Source organism: Xiphophorus hellerii, chromosome 8 (genome assembly GCF_003331165.1).
Source record: "Xiphophorus hellerii strain 12219 chromosome 8, Xiphophorus_hellerii-4.1, whole genome shotgun sequence".
Lineage (NCBI taxonomy): Eukaryota > Metazoa > Chordata > Actinopteri > Cyprinodontiformes > Poeciliidae > Xiphophorus > Xiphophorus hellerii.
The window spans coordinates 13,300,855-13,314,458 of record NC_045679.1 but is presented as its reverse complement, the minus strand read 5'-3'; the positions used below and the strand labels follow the sequence as shown (position 1 = coordinate 13,314,458).

General features: G+C 38.9%; 1 protein-coding gene across 7 annotated transcripts in view; it reads right to left on the bottom strand.

Moving 5' to 3' along the window:
- Positions 1 to 13,604, bottom strand: part of strbp (spermatid perinuclear RNA binding protein) — an 88,597-nt gene that overhangs the window by 54,276 nt on the left and 20,717 nt on the right. For 5 of the 7 annotated variants that reach the window (XM_032569285.1, XM_032569287.1, XM_032569290.1 and 2 more), the window contains one exon: positions 5,642 to 5,741. The exons of the other annotated variants lie outside the window; for them this stretch is intronic. The gene's annotated coding sequence lies outside the window, so the exon portion shown is untranslated. The remainder of the gene's footprint in view (positions 1 to 5,641; positions 5,742 to 13,604) is intronic. 7 annotated transcript variants of the gene reach the window in all.

The following is a 13,604-nucleotide window of genomic DNA, read 5'->3' as shown; positions in this document are numbered from 1 at the left end:
CAGTTTGAAATAACCATGAAGTTCAGAATAAATACTTTGGATTTATTTTACAGCTTGCATCTTGTCAACATACAAATATTTCATCCAGAGTTTTCTTTCAGAAATGTATGCTCCAGGAAATGAACAAAAGCATGAGCTGCTATGCAGTGAACAATTGTTCTAGTAAGAGATATTATAAACACATAAGGTACTCTAAAGAAGCAGCTGAAAATTAAATTTCAGTTTTGTTTTTCAAGAACATTTCAATATAGCCAACTTTAATCAAATCATGTTCCAGGACTACCTTTGTATATGTTCTATATTGTAGCAAATATCATGTAATTTTCTGCTAAGCCAGGATGTTCATGAAGAGTTTCTGACATGACCTTCACACCTTGGAGACATTATGCGACACTACTGCTATAAAATTTTCACAAGTGTCACACAAATGTCACAGCATTGAACAAATAACATTCCTAAATCTGCTGCTATGCCGATGATCTTTCTGCATTTATGAAGTTTCATTTCCCACATTGTGACAAAAGCTTGGACTGGTGTATTCAGCGTCTTCAAACAGCAAATATTCTACTTTCCTGGAAAGTTTTGATCATACATGTTTACAAATTTAACACAAAAAACCTAAAATCTGACCAATATTTGCCACTTGAACCAAAAGGAGATATTTTGATGAGCTTGAAAACGCAAGTCTCATTTAAAATGTTGGAAGAGTAAAATGTATATCAATGTTTTAAAGGCTGATTGTTTCACTCATTTGGAGGGTCGTGCTAAGCAAACTAAAGGAGCACCACAAATAATCCCTCTCATGAAAGGTAACACTGCTTTAAAACTTCATTTGAACTACAAGTGACACATTTGTTAAGCAGCTGACAGCAGCGTCACCAGTTCAGTGTTTCAGTCTACATTTATGCAAGCCATTAAAATCAAAATAGCAACAAATAAATGCTATAGATTAGATTTTATGTTTTGCAGCAGTAAAATAATAGCTCTATGAAAGCAATTATACTATGTCAGAGTTAAAAACAGTGACACCACAATACCTTTACTAAACGTTATCATACCATGTCAACTTTAAAGTGGCCCACTCCTAGACAGCACTTCGCACACATGCAAACACCAGCAATATAAACACAAACAACAAAAAACAACATGTGAGTTAAAAACTTCATATTTTCTGCTTTCTAATTTGAGCTTGGAGGGAAGCACCAGATTGTAACAATGCCTGACAGAAAGGATGGAAAGTGAGTGTGAAAAAGATTTGTCCTCAACTTTTTCCTTTGGGAATGGTCACCATGGTTACTGGATCCTTTTTCAGCTGAATGTGGGACAAACATAAGGAAGCAAGAGAGAAAAAGAGAGAGGGGTAAAAACAGAGATAAAGAGACGAGATGGAGACAATGAGATACTGTAATAAAATGTTAAAGTGTGTTAATGTATGTAAAAAAAACCTTATATGGCTAACACAGCTAATTAAAAACTCTGACTAAGAGAGGGCTCAGTGTACATGCATAAGAAAAAAAAAGCGGCATTTAGGATGCGACTACGAAAGCGCATCTGCCATATATAGCACTGCAGAGAAGATACCCGATCCCCAGCTGAAAACACATAAGGTGGTAGGATAAACCAAACACACATTCTAATGGAAACAGAGGCCAACAGGGAACAAACAGCGTCAAGAGACTATCATGGCTCATCTTACAACCAGACAATCAGACTCCATCTATATTTCAAAAGCCACGGAAAACTGTCACAATGGGCTTTCTAGATCCAAGATTAGTGGAGGGCACCGCTAATGAAGAGCGGGACACACCGGGATCACATTTCCATGCTGGTGGCCCAACTACAGTCAATCACCCGAAAGCAATTTGTACAAACTCAATGACAAGCCTGAGGCAAGAGTAATTGAACTTGTGTGTTAAATCCAATGTGTCTTAATTATTTGGGTGAATAAACTCATATTTATTAATTGATCAGGTTTTATCTTACGTAGAGGAGACCTGATGCCAAAAATCTGTGAAGATTCACTTTAAGTCACTTTACTTTCCTTTCAGGTATCTGCTTGTCTAAACAGTGTGTGGGCAGAACCTGTGCTAAATGTTGGAGACACCGATCTCAGTTTTTCTCTGCTGCAGCTTTGTCAATATTTGCTTTATTGCATGCAAATGGCACAGGATGAATTATTCATTGAGAACAAAGGAAAATACTTGTAAGGGCTGGTTCTGCTTGACAGAACTGCCATGGCTTTAACGACAGACACGCATAAGTATGGGTATATTCAGCATGTTGAGTGAGTGTCACCGAGCAAGGCGTTTAAGAAAGAAGAGAGAGTGATGTGCTCGGCTGCGCTCACCAGCAAAGTCACTGCTTCCTCAAGGACACTGCGGCTGAAGGAGCAAGAAAGAGTAAAGGAATGACACATGGGAAGAAAAGAAGGAAGATGAACACAGGAAGATAGACAAACACGAGGTGAAAGAGCGTCAAGCAAGATATAAGAAGCAGAGAAAACTGGAAGCATATGTGATGGTGGTAGAGGCAACAGATGATAGAAATGTCAGGAAAGACGGAGAAATGAAAAAAACAGGAGAATCGGTGATTCAGGAGCAATTCATCTCCACGGAGAGTGTTTGTGCGTGAAATAGTATTTTTGCACGTCAGTTTCTGTAATTTAAAAAGTGAAACCATTACCCCGACAATGAGACCAGAATGTAAGGTATGTGAAATAACCGGAAAATATTGTTTGGCTTTTTCAAACCAGTTTAAAGCAATACAAAACTTTACTGGGATGAAGAGGTGGCCAAATTAAAGTCCACAGGGATGACAAATAGAAGTATATAGAATTTATTTTGTTGTATAAGAGGGTGCCAATGACATGGCAATGAAATAAAAAAAGGAATAATAGGTGGTCATATTGCAGAGGATAGGGATGAGATAGTGCTATTTATAAGTAAAGGTAGTTTGGCAACAAAATTTGAGGTGTTTTTTATATTTAAGTTCCATGTTTTGTACATGTGCTAAATAATAATAATCCACATCTGAAGATTTATAAGAACAACAACCCATATTACAATATTCACAGAGGTTAAGCCCAATATAAATATATTATTGTTCCTTTTTGGCCTATAACAGCCTCTTAGGTGTTTTTAGGTAGTGACAGGAAACAAATGGGAGTAATCAAGCAATAGAGATCCAGCGATACACCCAATGCCCCAGACCCTTGCATTATTTCTATCACCCCATCTTTACCAAATGATAAATTATGACATATGATGGATCAAATTCCAGCAGCACTCTAGTATTTTAGCCTGATAAATTATTCCCAGATTTATTGTTGAACCTGTGAATGACACCAAAACAAACGTAACTGAGCAAATTAACACAATCAAAACATCCAAAAATCTCCTCCCACACGAAGCAAAAGCAGCCATGGCTGAGTGAAGAGCTCTGTGGAGAAGAGCAGTGGAGCATATTGTTAGGCTCACCAGTGATGCACTAAAACCGCCACACACACATACAGACACCAAACACTGATAGTGGAGAAGGCCACTGGGGTGAGCTGCATAAAAACTACTTTACATACATAAGCAGGCAGTTTACCAAAGCAGTGAGTGAACTCTCTAACTGCGAGAACCACAAGCCCCAGCCAACTGTGATAAAAAATCTGTGCAAATTAATAAAGTACATTTAGCGAAAGACCTATAAAACTGACAAGGCCACATATGAGCGAGGAAGGGTTTGTTTTGGTGTGTGAGATGTAAAACAGACGACCACAGTAAAGAAGGAAGGAAGAAGCATGCGGCATCTGATGTTAAATACTGTAAATATAAACCACAGTTGATTATGTACTCCTGAAAGGCCACCTCACTGCTACGCCAAAGTGTGTAATTGACCTGGATCGCTACAGGATAAGGTGTCAGTGTCGTATTTTGCCTCACCGCTGCGTGAAAACGGCACGCTGCAGTGCAACCTCAGCAGGGAAACAAAACAGTGTTAGACTGTTTAACAGGATTATAAAGATTAGTGTTTGCCAGTATATTACAAACATGAGCAAAATGCATCCATTCAGACTGACAAAAGTCATTGATTCTGCTAATAGAGGTTTAAGAGCCCTAACATTTTCTCACAACCACTGAGTTTTATGCATTTAATTTGAATTGTGGGTGATAGACCAACACCAGGTAGTGTATGACTCGATAGTCGGGTGTTAAATTAGCTTTATAAGTGAAAATGTGAAGTGTGGAGTGTATTTTTACTCTGTCCCTTTCCTACCCCCTTAATTTGATACCATTAAATACAATCCAGTGCAAGGAGTCACCTAATTAAAAAATGCAGTGCTGTTGTGTGGTCAACTGTAGGCAATAAAAGCTGCATGGAGCTGCAAATATGTACAGCTCAAGTGGAAAAATGCTGACAGGGCAGTCATTCAGCCTTTATGGATGAGGAGTGGCAAGATTGTTAAAAGAAAGCCAGAAGAAGTTTTCCCAAAAGTAATTTACAAGACACAGCAAACAGTAAGAAGAAGGCAATCTGGCCAAATAAGACTGAAATTAAAATTTTTGATCTACGTGCAGAATGTAGTGGTGGAAGTTTCTGCTTAACAGGGACGGGAGGGTAGTCAAAGTTACAGGTGTCAAACTCCAGTCCCAGAAGGCTGGCACCTTCAACTTTTAGACACTTTAATTACATAATTAGCAGAACTTCTTACAACTTGAGTGCATGTAGAGACGATTACATTTTGTGATTCGGTTGTGTTGGCCCCATCAAAACGTTGCAGGACACCTGCCCTTGAGGACTGCAGTTTAACTCCCCTATAGGTTAGACGTGTGGCGCAAAATACAGTGCAAACCTGGAGGAAACATGGCAGCACTACAATGGAAAGTCCAGACCTCTATCCAAATAAGAATCTACAGCAAGAAAACTGCTGTTCACCGCTTGTGAACAGCAGTTTATTGCATTAGTCTGCTTAGCTCGGTCTGACTGAGCTAGAGCTATCCCTTTACTTCCACTTCACAATTATTTAATGCATTTAAGCTTTAATGGCAAACTCCATTCATCATTTAGGGAATATACAGATCAATAGCTTAGGATCTCAAGTACAACCTTACACTAATAAGGTTAGTGTAAGGACATAGACTAACAAAAGGATTCACAAGAAATTGTGAAACCTGTTCTTATATTAAAACAGATAAAAATATGTACTTTTTTTCCTGTACTTTATTAGAAATGTCCAATCATCAGCCGCCAAGTTGCTCAACAAAAAACAAAAATAAATGCTTCCTTGTTTTGTAATGTCATTGAAAAGAAAACTGGCACAGTTAAACACGTTAAACGTGTCGAACCACAGATGAAAGTGATAATCTTTGCTCTTACAACACAAACCCAGAGTGCTGACTGAACCCACAAGATAAATGAAGCCACTTGCATGAACGCAAACAAACCTCTGTGTCGTTGTCTCAGCTTGGATGGGGACCAACCCGCTTATAGGGATTCTTTTGTTTTCCAGCTAATTGGGCTGCACCATAAATGATTACTCACTACACTGGAGTATTTGCAAATCTTCGTGGCAACTACAAAGCGAGGTGCAATGTCAAATATAGCTTACATAAAAAGAAAGACATGAAGGGGTTCTAGCATGCATTTAACTCACCTTCCTATGACTTTTTAATCGGGTCACTTGTTGTGTCTATCAGCCCGTCAGTCAGAGTGAAGTCACTATGTGAAGACAGGCAGGGTTACCTCGTGTGATCCTGAAAACACACATGTTCAAATCCTCATTAATTTCAAATTAAATACCTAAAACTATAACTTAATTTAGATCAATAAAAATGAGAAGACTCAAGATGCAAGGTATGTGTAGAAACAAAGTGTAGGTGTGTGAGGGGTAAACCGTGACACAAATAATCACAGATAGTCAGATTAACAAGTAAAACCTCCAAAAGGTACTTTAGCAACTGCATATTAAAACAGCATAATGGATCATATTACTTTTCTCTTTTTCCATCCAACTTCAGAACAAAAGGTAGCACAAAACTACTGATATCACTGAAATAGTTTGGTGGAGAAGAATAGAGAAAAATTTAAGGAGCTATGGCAGAATAGGAACTGGAGTAAACATGATTTTTTTAATCAATAATCCCAATTTATATTGTTTAGATGAACCTCTGCCTCTAAAGACAAAATCAGTCCCTTAAATTAACCCACAAATAAAACCCAAACAATTTTTAAAAAATTTAAATCTATGATGCACAAAAGCTGTCTTTGTGTCAGTTGATTGGAAGTCCTCAGTAACAGGTAGAGGTGGGGAACGATGCAATACAGTATGAACTAGCACATCTCGCACTTTTCTAAGGCGTTTAGCATTTTTGTGAACGTTGCTAAGAAGGCAAAAAAATACAATGACTGTCTTTATTCCTCCAAGATGTCCTTGACCTTGGGAAAAGTTGCTTATTTGTTTATTCACCTTCTAATGTTTGCATAATTTAGTGCTGACCCCTTCTAAACAAACCTATGCGAGGCACAAAAAGTGCTTACTTTAATTGGTCACGAATTAATCAGGTAAACAACTCAGCCGCATTACCATCACATAGGGACGCATGATATGTTGGCAATAACGTTGGTACCTGAAGTCATTTTTTAACATATTGGTATTACCCCAAATTTTCATATCTGTTCATCCCAAATTTAAGTTTGAGTTAGTTATTCTTCACAACAACTATTTATTTTTTGTAATACCCTAACCCTTATATTTTTTTTAAAAAGGTATTTACTGTGAGATAAAAAAAATACTCCAACATTTTACCATATTTTGACGCTTGAACATGTTCACTAATTGATTTCAGGACACTGCTAGTTTGAAATGTCCAATCTTGATTGTTACCAAGTACCACCACCGTTTTCTAGAACTCTGGTTTGTTATGCCGATCGATTTTTGTAATTCAAGCCCACATTACACCTCAAATACTCAGTTAATACAAAAACATCTTGTAGAGAGGAAGGCATTTCATGAACTGTAGTACTGGCTTTCTGTCTTTATAAATTATTAGAACCAGTGAACACTGCAGCTAGACAACTGAAAACATTAGGCTATCCATGTTGATTGGTGCAGCACAGGCTTTAATAACTCAGATAATAAAATCATATAGAATAATCAATGCCTCACAACCTCTTTAACACCATGTGCCAGGTCATGTCTGCCTTCACCTGACAGAGATGAACCTGACAAACCAGATACAACGAACTAGAGGTTGGCACGCCTTACTGCAAATCTGAGAACAATCTCCCAGCCAGAAAAAAAAAAAGAAAAATCAGACTAACGCAAACTATTTACCGTGAGATGTTTGCAAAACCGTCACACCTCGGATAAAAGGGTATTGCTCAGATGGGTGTTGGTTGGTGAAATGGATGTGGCAGTCATACAAGATAAGCTGGTTTCATGTCTGCTTAAGTGTTCACATGTGCACACATGCAAACAAGAAAGGAGTTGGGATCATATTGACGTTTTGAAAGAACCACAGAGAAACGGTTCTGTAGGTGCAAAAATAATTTACTGCTTTAACTTTAAATACAATTTTTTTTAACAGAGAATGTGGCAAGAGTTTAATAAATGTAGGGGAAAATGATCCACTAAAATTTTTCACAAATGAAATAAAGGTTTCACAAATATATGCTTTGTTTAAAAGAAACAGTAAGTGGTGTGATTCAATGCAGGTTTAACCTCTCTAATTACTGCAGTTTAAAAGGATTTGGTTTAAAGAGATCCAAAATTCAAGGATTTAAAAATAAGTTTCATAGCTATTATGTGTTTTTCAAAATCCCAGACTGTGTTTTAATAACTCTATTTGGTAAAGAATTACTCAGTTCAGGTTTAATCAGTCTAACCATTTCTTTGAAGTTGTTCTTCGTTTAGCTAGTGGCTATGTTTCGTATGATAAACGGCACAATTTGAGTGGTGAAAGATATTTAGTCAAAACATTTATTTTAATCAAATAAATAAATATTTCCCCTCTTTGCTTCCATTTTCAGCACCTAATTTACAGTAACTTACAAACGCACAGCCAAAAACAGACATTTGTCTCCAAAAACTCTCTGAAAATAATTTGCTCAGAAGTTTCTTCTTTTACTTCTTAGCATCAACTTGAATACATTTACATAATTCTCACCTAGCTTTGCACACCTCAAATAAACAATGAGAAAATACCAACACCTCTTTATATCTAGCAAAGAAACCAGAAAATTTTAAATAAATAAATGGATGTTCTTCCTTTCTTCTCCCTGATATATTATAGTTTTATTATGTCTTGTTTAGAAAACAAAACATAAAAAGTATTACACCATACAGGTTTTACTTTTATTTGACAGCATGAGAGCACCTCAGGAGGCGTTAAAGAAAACACATACTGTAGTATTTCCAGATGATTTTCAATGACAGACAAAGCCTCTGAAATGAAGAATATAACATCTTGTTTATAATTTACCAATCCATCGCCTCGCTTTTGGAAAACATTAAAGATAACGAGAAGATTCTGGGCGTCACACTGAGATTCAACGGCAAAATGAAGCATAAAGACAGACATTGTTTTATGCTCCAGCAGGTGGTAGAGAAACACAGCTCTGTAAATAAAACACAGCCAATAAGATATTTAGCTTGTTAGTCACAGATTGCCAGTGCCAGTAACTGCCACATGAGCAGAGAGGAACGCTCCTAAAAAAAGACACAACGTGAAATGAAAGAGAGAATGCTGGCGGTCAAAAAGTATCCACACCCCATTAACGTTTTCTACATTTTTACATTACAACCACAAACTTCTGAATATTTTATTGGGATTTTATGTCATTGATCAATATAAAATAGCAGTGATTGTGACAGTGGTGGCCTTCCTTACATCTAGCAAGATGTAAGAAATTTAGAAGGCAGTGCAAGCAACTGCCTTCAAATGTTATCTAATTAGTAAACAGTGTGTGTGAAATTTAATCTGAAAATCTTTAAGATGCTTTTACATCCTACATTTTCTAACCTCTTTCATAAAAAATGTGATCCATTTAATTTACTTCTATGTTTTCGAATAACAAACCTAAAACAAAAAGTATTCCTCAATCCTTTCTGCTTCATGTAATCCTAATCCTAATATCTGTTGCTTTTCATTTCATTTAAATTCACTGCAAAATACAGAAACCAATTTCCTAAATTGAATGCACATTTTACAGATTGGTGTGTGTTTGTGCATGTTTTGTTTCAGTGTGAAACAAACCATGAACGTTTTGTTTTACGTGCATGTGAATCATATTAAACAAATAAAAAGCAGAAAAGCCCAGTTGTGGATCCTTGTCCTTAATTCTACAACTCGTATAACAAGTTGGTCCAAAATAATGGAGCAGAGTTGGGATAAAATAGTACGTAGAAAAAAGAAAGGTCAATGAGCAGGTGAATGTTTTGCATTTATTTTTTAACAAGCAACATAGTTGAGTTGTGTCAGACGACAGACAAGGTAATGCTCTTGTATTGTGGTTTAACAGTAAAGAAATGTAAGACTTGAAATAAGGTTAGAAGAACAGTAATTGATAAGAAAGCAGAGATAAAGAAAGCCAACCAGACAGTGCCAGGAAGGTTCTTCACTGAACCTGTTCTGCATTGTTGTGAAGCAGGAAGCTTTTTTCTTCCTCTTTCCTTTTAGTAGGTACAACAGCTTCAGCTCAAACAGACAAAAATGCAGAGATCATAATCATTAGACTTGAATGAACAAACTAAGAGAATAACAGTAACAGACCTCATTGACTCACAAACCCAGTAGCCATCATGAATCAATGTACTCAGAAAAAAAAAAACACAGTTATACTGACTTTAGATCAATGGGTATAAAATTCAGTGAAGTTAAGGAAAAAAAATTATAGCTTTGACATAAAGTTAAACAGATTTTATAGGTGTGATAAAATCTAGTCAAAACTACATCCCCTCTAAGGACTGAAAGGAGCATTACAACCAGTTATGCGATTACGCGAGGCTATTATCTGGTCTATTTGATATCACCTCCACTGTGCAGCCAGTTTGTATCTCCCCTGTGAGTGTTTCTTTTCATTCAATTAGCCACAAAAGTGTTTGCAACCAATGGTTGGGATTCAGTCTTTTTCCAGGCTCAGCTGCCACAGAGAGCTACTGTGCTGAACGAGTCCGCCAATGAGCTCAAACAGAACGTAAAGAAATCAGTAAGAAGGGAGGGAATATAAGGAAAACTGTTGTCTTTGCCTTTTTCTCACCCACACAACCAACGTGAATGGACACGAACACCACAATGACAAAGAATAACAGTTGCTCTGGGCTTCATACAGCAGCGTTTAACAGTAGTTCTTTACAACTCAGTCTTACCCAATCACTTCCCCTCTTTCTGGGTTGTCATAGTTACAGACAGCCTTCTTGTCTGTACTTTGGGAATGGTGAGACTTTACCACTGTGTCAAGGTGTGTGTATGGGTGCGTATGAGTGGGTGCGCTCTATGATGAACCTACCAGAATAGGGTCTTAACACTTTCCATCAGGCTTACAGCCACTCTCCAAGTAAAGGTCTCAGACAGAAAGGTGTGAGAGCAAAGAGATGAGTTATCTGGAGAGCTCATTGAAAATACGTGTTGCGTTATGCCACATGTGATCAGATTAACTTCTTAAATAAGTCAAGACAAGTTGACTCCTATTTAAATATACAACCACTCTTCACTGCTATGCATGTGCATCACAATAAATCTAAATACTGAAAATGTATTTTATTTTAGTCGAAAAAGTGAAACTTGTAATATACAGATTCATAAAATATACAGTGATATTTTAAGTGTATCCAAACATCTGAATGCTACCAGACTAATGATTTAAAAAATGTGATACAGAAATGTAATGGTATAGCCTTAGCATTTATCCAGTCAAACGACTAAGAAAAAGAATTGCTAATGAGACCGACTACTCACAGAGAGCTGCATCTGAGCATACCAATGTAAAGTTAAAAGGGTAAAAAAATATAGTGGAAAAATATGAACAAGCAGAAGTAATAAAGGAGGATTATGAAGCAAGCATTCAATGCTTGATAGCAAATCAATGGGCTGGCATGTCTGGGTTTAAAATGTATTTGATTAAATTTAATACTAAAATAATGAGAAATAATTTATAGATTTGAATTTATTAAGCCATTATCACCAAAATTAAAAGAAGGTAACCATTACAATTGAATTATATTACTTTGTGTGTAATGACTCTATATAACATCATGAGAGAATGCTTATTCTTCTCACCACTTGAAGTCCACAAATGGTGTTATTTACTGGAAGGCATTATTTTTTGTGGTTGAGCTTAAATTAGGATTAAAGAAGACAAGCACACATGACTTTTATGGCTGCTCTCACTTTTTCCTTTAAAATATTCTACATTCACAAAGTGATTAGCAGATTACCATTCAACCCTGAATCAATTAAAAATAAAGCTGCAAGCAGCCTCGGGCGGCCCTCGCAGCAAGCGCCGCTCCGGCCTATTGGCCACCGCGGGGGTTCCGGCCACCGCAGAAGCTCTCGCGCGTTTTCCAGAGCCGCAGCCCGCTCCCCACCGCGCAAGCTCTGCCGCAGTTTCCAGCACCGCCGCCCGCCAGACGCCGCAGAAGCTGTCGCGCATTTTCCCCGCCCGTCCACCGGGCGACAGGCGTGAATGCGTTCGGCGGCGCTCCCCGACGACTGTCCAAAAATCTGGTGCAGATCGGTCGATGCGTCGAGGAGATACGGCCCATGTATTAACTTAGGGGGCGCAGTGGAGTCAAATTACATCTCAAACCCGTCGGGCTCTTTAGAGGTGAACAAAGGTCAAACATATCCAGTTTGGCGCCAATCGGATGATCTATGCGTGAATAAGAGCCAAACGTATGCATATGGCGAGGGACTGATGTTCGCCGTTTGGCCACGCCCACACGGTTCAGCCAGAAGCGAGCATTGACAGAGCTCATCATCCGAATTACCTTGATTAGGTCAAGAGAGCCATAAACAGAGCTTTCCAAGGAAAAAAATAGCACTTCCGGTTCCGAGGGGGCGGGGCTTAGATGACGTCACAATGTGATGACGTAGGATCGACGGGCAAGCCTCCAGGATCACTCAGGCCAAGTTTGATGCAGCTCGGTCAAAATATGTGGAATGTAGAGGCAAACGTATACGAACGGCGTTGCCGCCATTGAAAACTCTTGGCACTTTAAAGCAAGCGAGACCAACTTCCTATCTGTCATCCAACACAGAATCACCTTGATTAGGTCAAGAGAGCCATAAACAGAGCTTTCCAAGGAAAAAAACGGCACTTCCGGTTCCGAGGGGGCGGGGCTTAGATGACGTCATAATGTGATGACGTAGGATTGACGGGCAAGCCTCCAGGATCACTCAGGCCAAGTTTGATGCAGCTCGGTCAAAATATGTGGAATGTAGAGGCAAACGTATACGAACGGCGTTGCCGCCATTGAAAACTCTTGGCACTTTAAAGCAAGCGAGACCAACTTCCTATCTGTCATCCAACACAGAATCACCTTGATTAGGTCAAGAGAGCCATAGATGAAAGTTTCCAAGGAAAAAAATAGCACTTCCTGTTGTGAGGGGGCGGGGCTTAGATGACGTCATAATATGATGACATAGCATTGTCAGGTATCACACCAGGATGAGTCAGGCCAAGTTTGGTGCAGCTCGGTCGAAACATGTGGAATCTAGAAGCAAACGTATGGCATCGGCGTTACAGGTCACTTCGCCATGCCGCCGCACCCAGCTGCTTCATCGCAGCCGGTCAGGGCTTGAATCCACAACACACCAACATGTCTTCTGTCTCTGGACACAGTTTCATGTTGATGAGGTCAAAGGGCTAAGAGAGCGACCGTTCACAGTAAAACATGACACTTCCTGTTCTCAGGGGGCGTGGCCTAAGTGATGTCATCATTTGACCATAGGGTATTGTAGGCCACCTGATGGCGATCAATCACTGAAAGTTTGGAGTCTCTGTGAGTTTTTGTGTTAGAAATACCAATTTTTCATTTTTTCCTGTGTATTACAAAATCGAAGAATTTCATCTGCAGGGCAATGCTGCCCTCTGGTGTCGAATTACTGAAATAATGAAACTATTTCAGTGGCCAGCAGAGGGCAGCATTGCCCTACAAACGACGAACATGTACTGTTTATTATGTAATTACACAGAAGATCTCTCTAATTCATTCTGAGGGGGCGGGGCTTAGATGACGTCATAATATGATGACATAGCATTGTCAGGCATCACAACAGCATCACTGAGGCCAAGTTTGGTGCAGCTCGGTCGAAACATGTGGAATCTAGAAGCAAACGTATGGCATCGGCGTTACAGGTCACTTCGCCACGCCGCCGCACCCAGCTGCTTCATCGCAGCCGGTCAGGGCTTGAATCCACAACACACCAACATGTCTTCTGTCTCTGGACACAGTTTCATGTTGATGAGGTCAAAGGGCTAAGATAGCGACCGTTCACAGTAAAACATGACATTTCCTGTTCTCAGGGGGCGTGGCCTAAGTGATGTCATCATTTCACCACAGGGTATTTTAGGACACCTATTGATGATCAATAAATGAAAGTTTGGTGTCTCTGTGA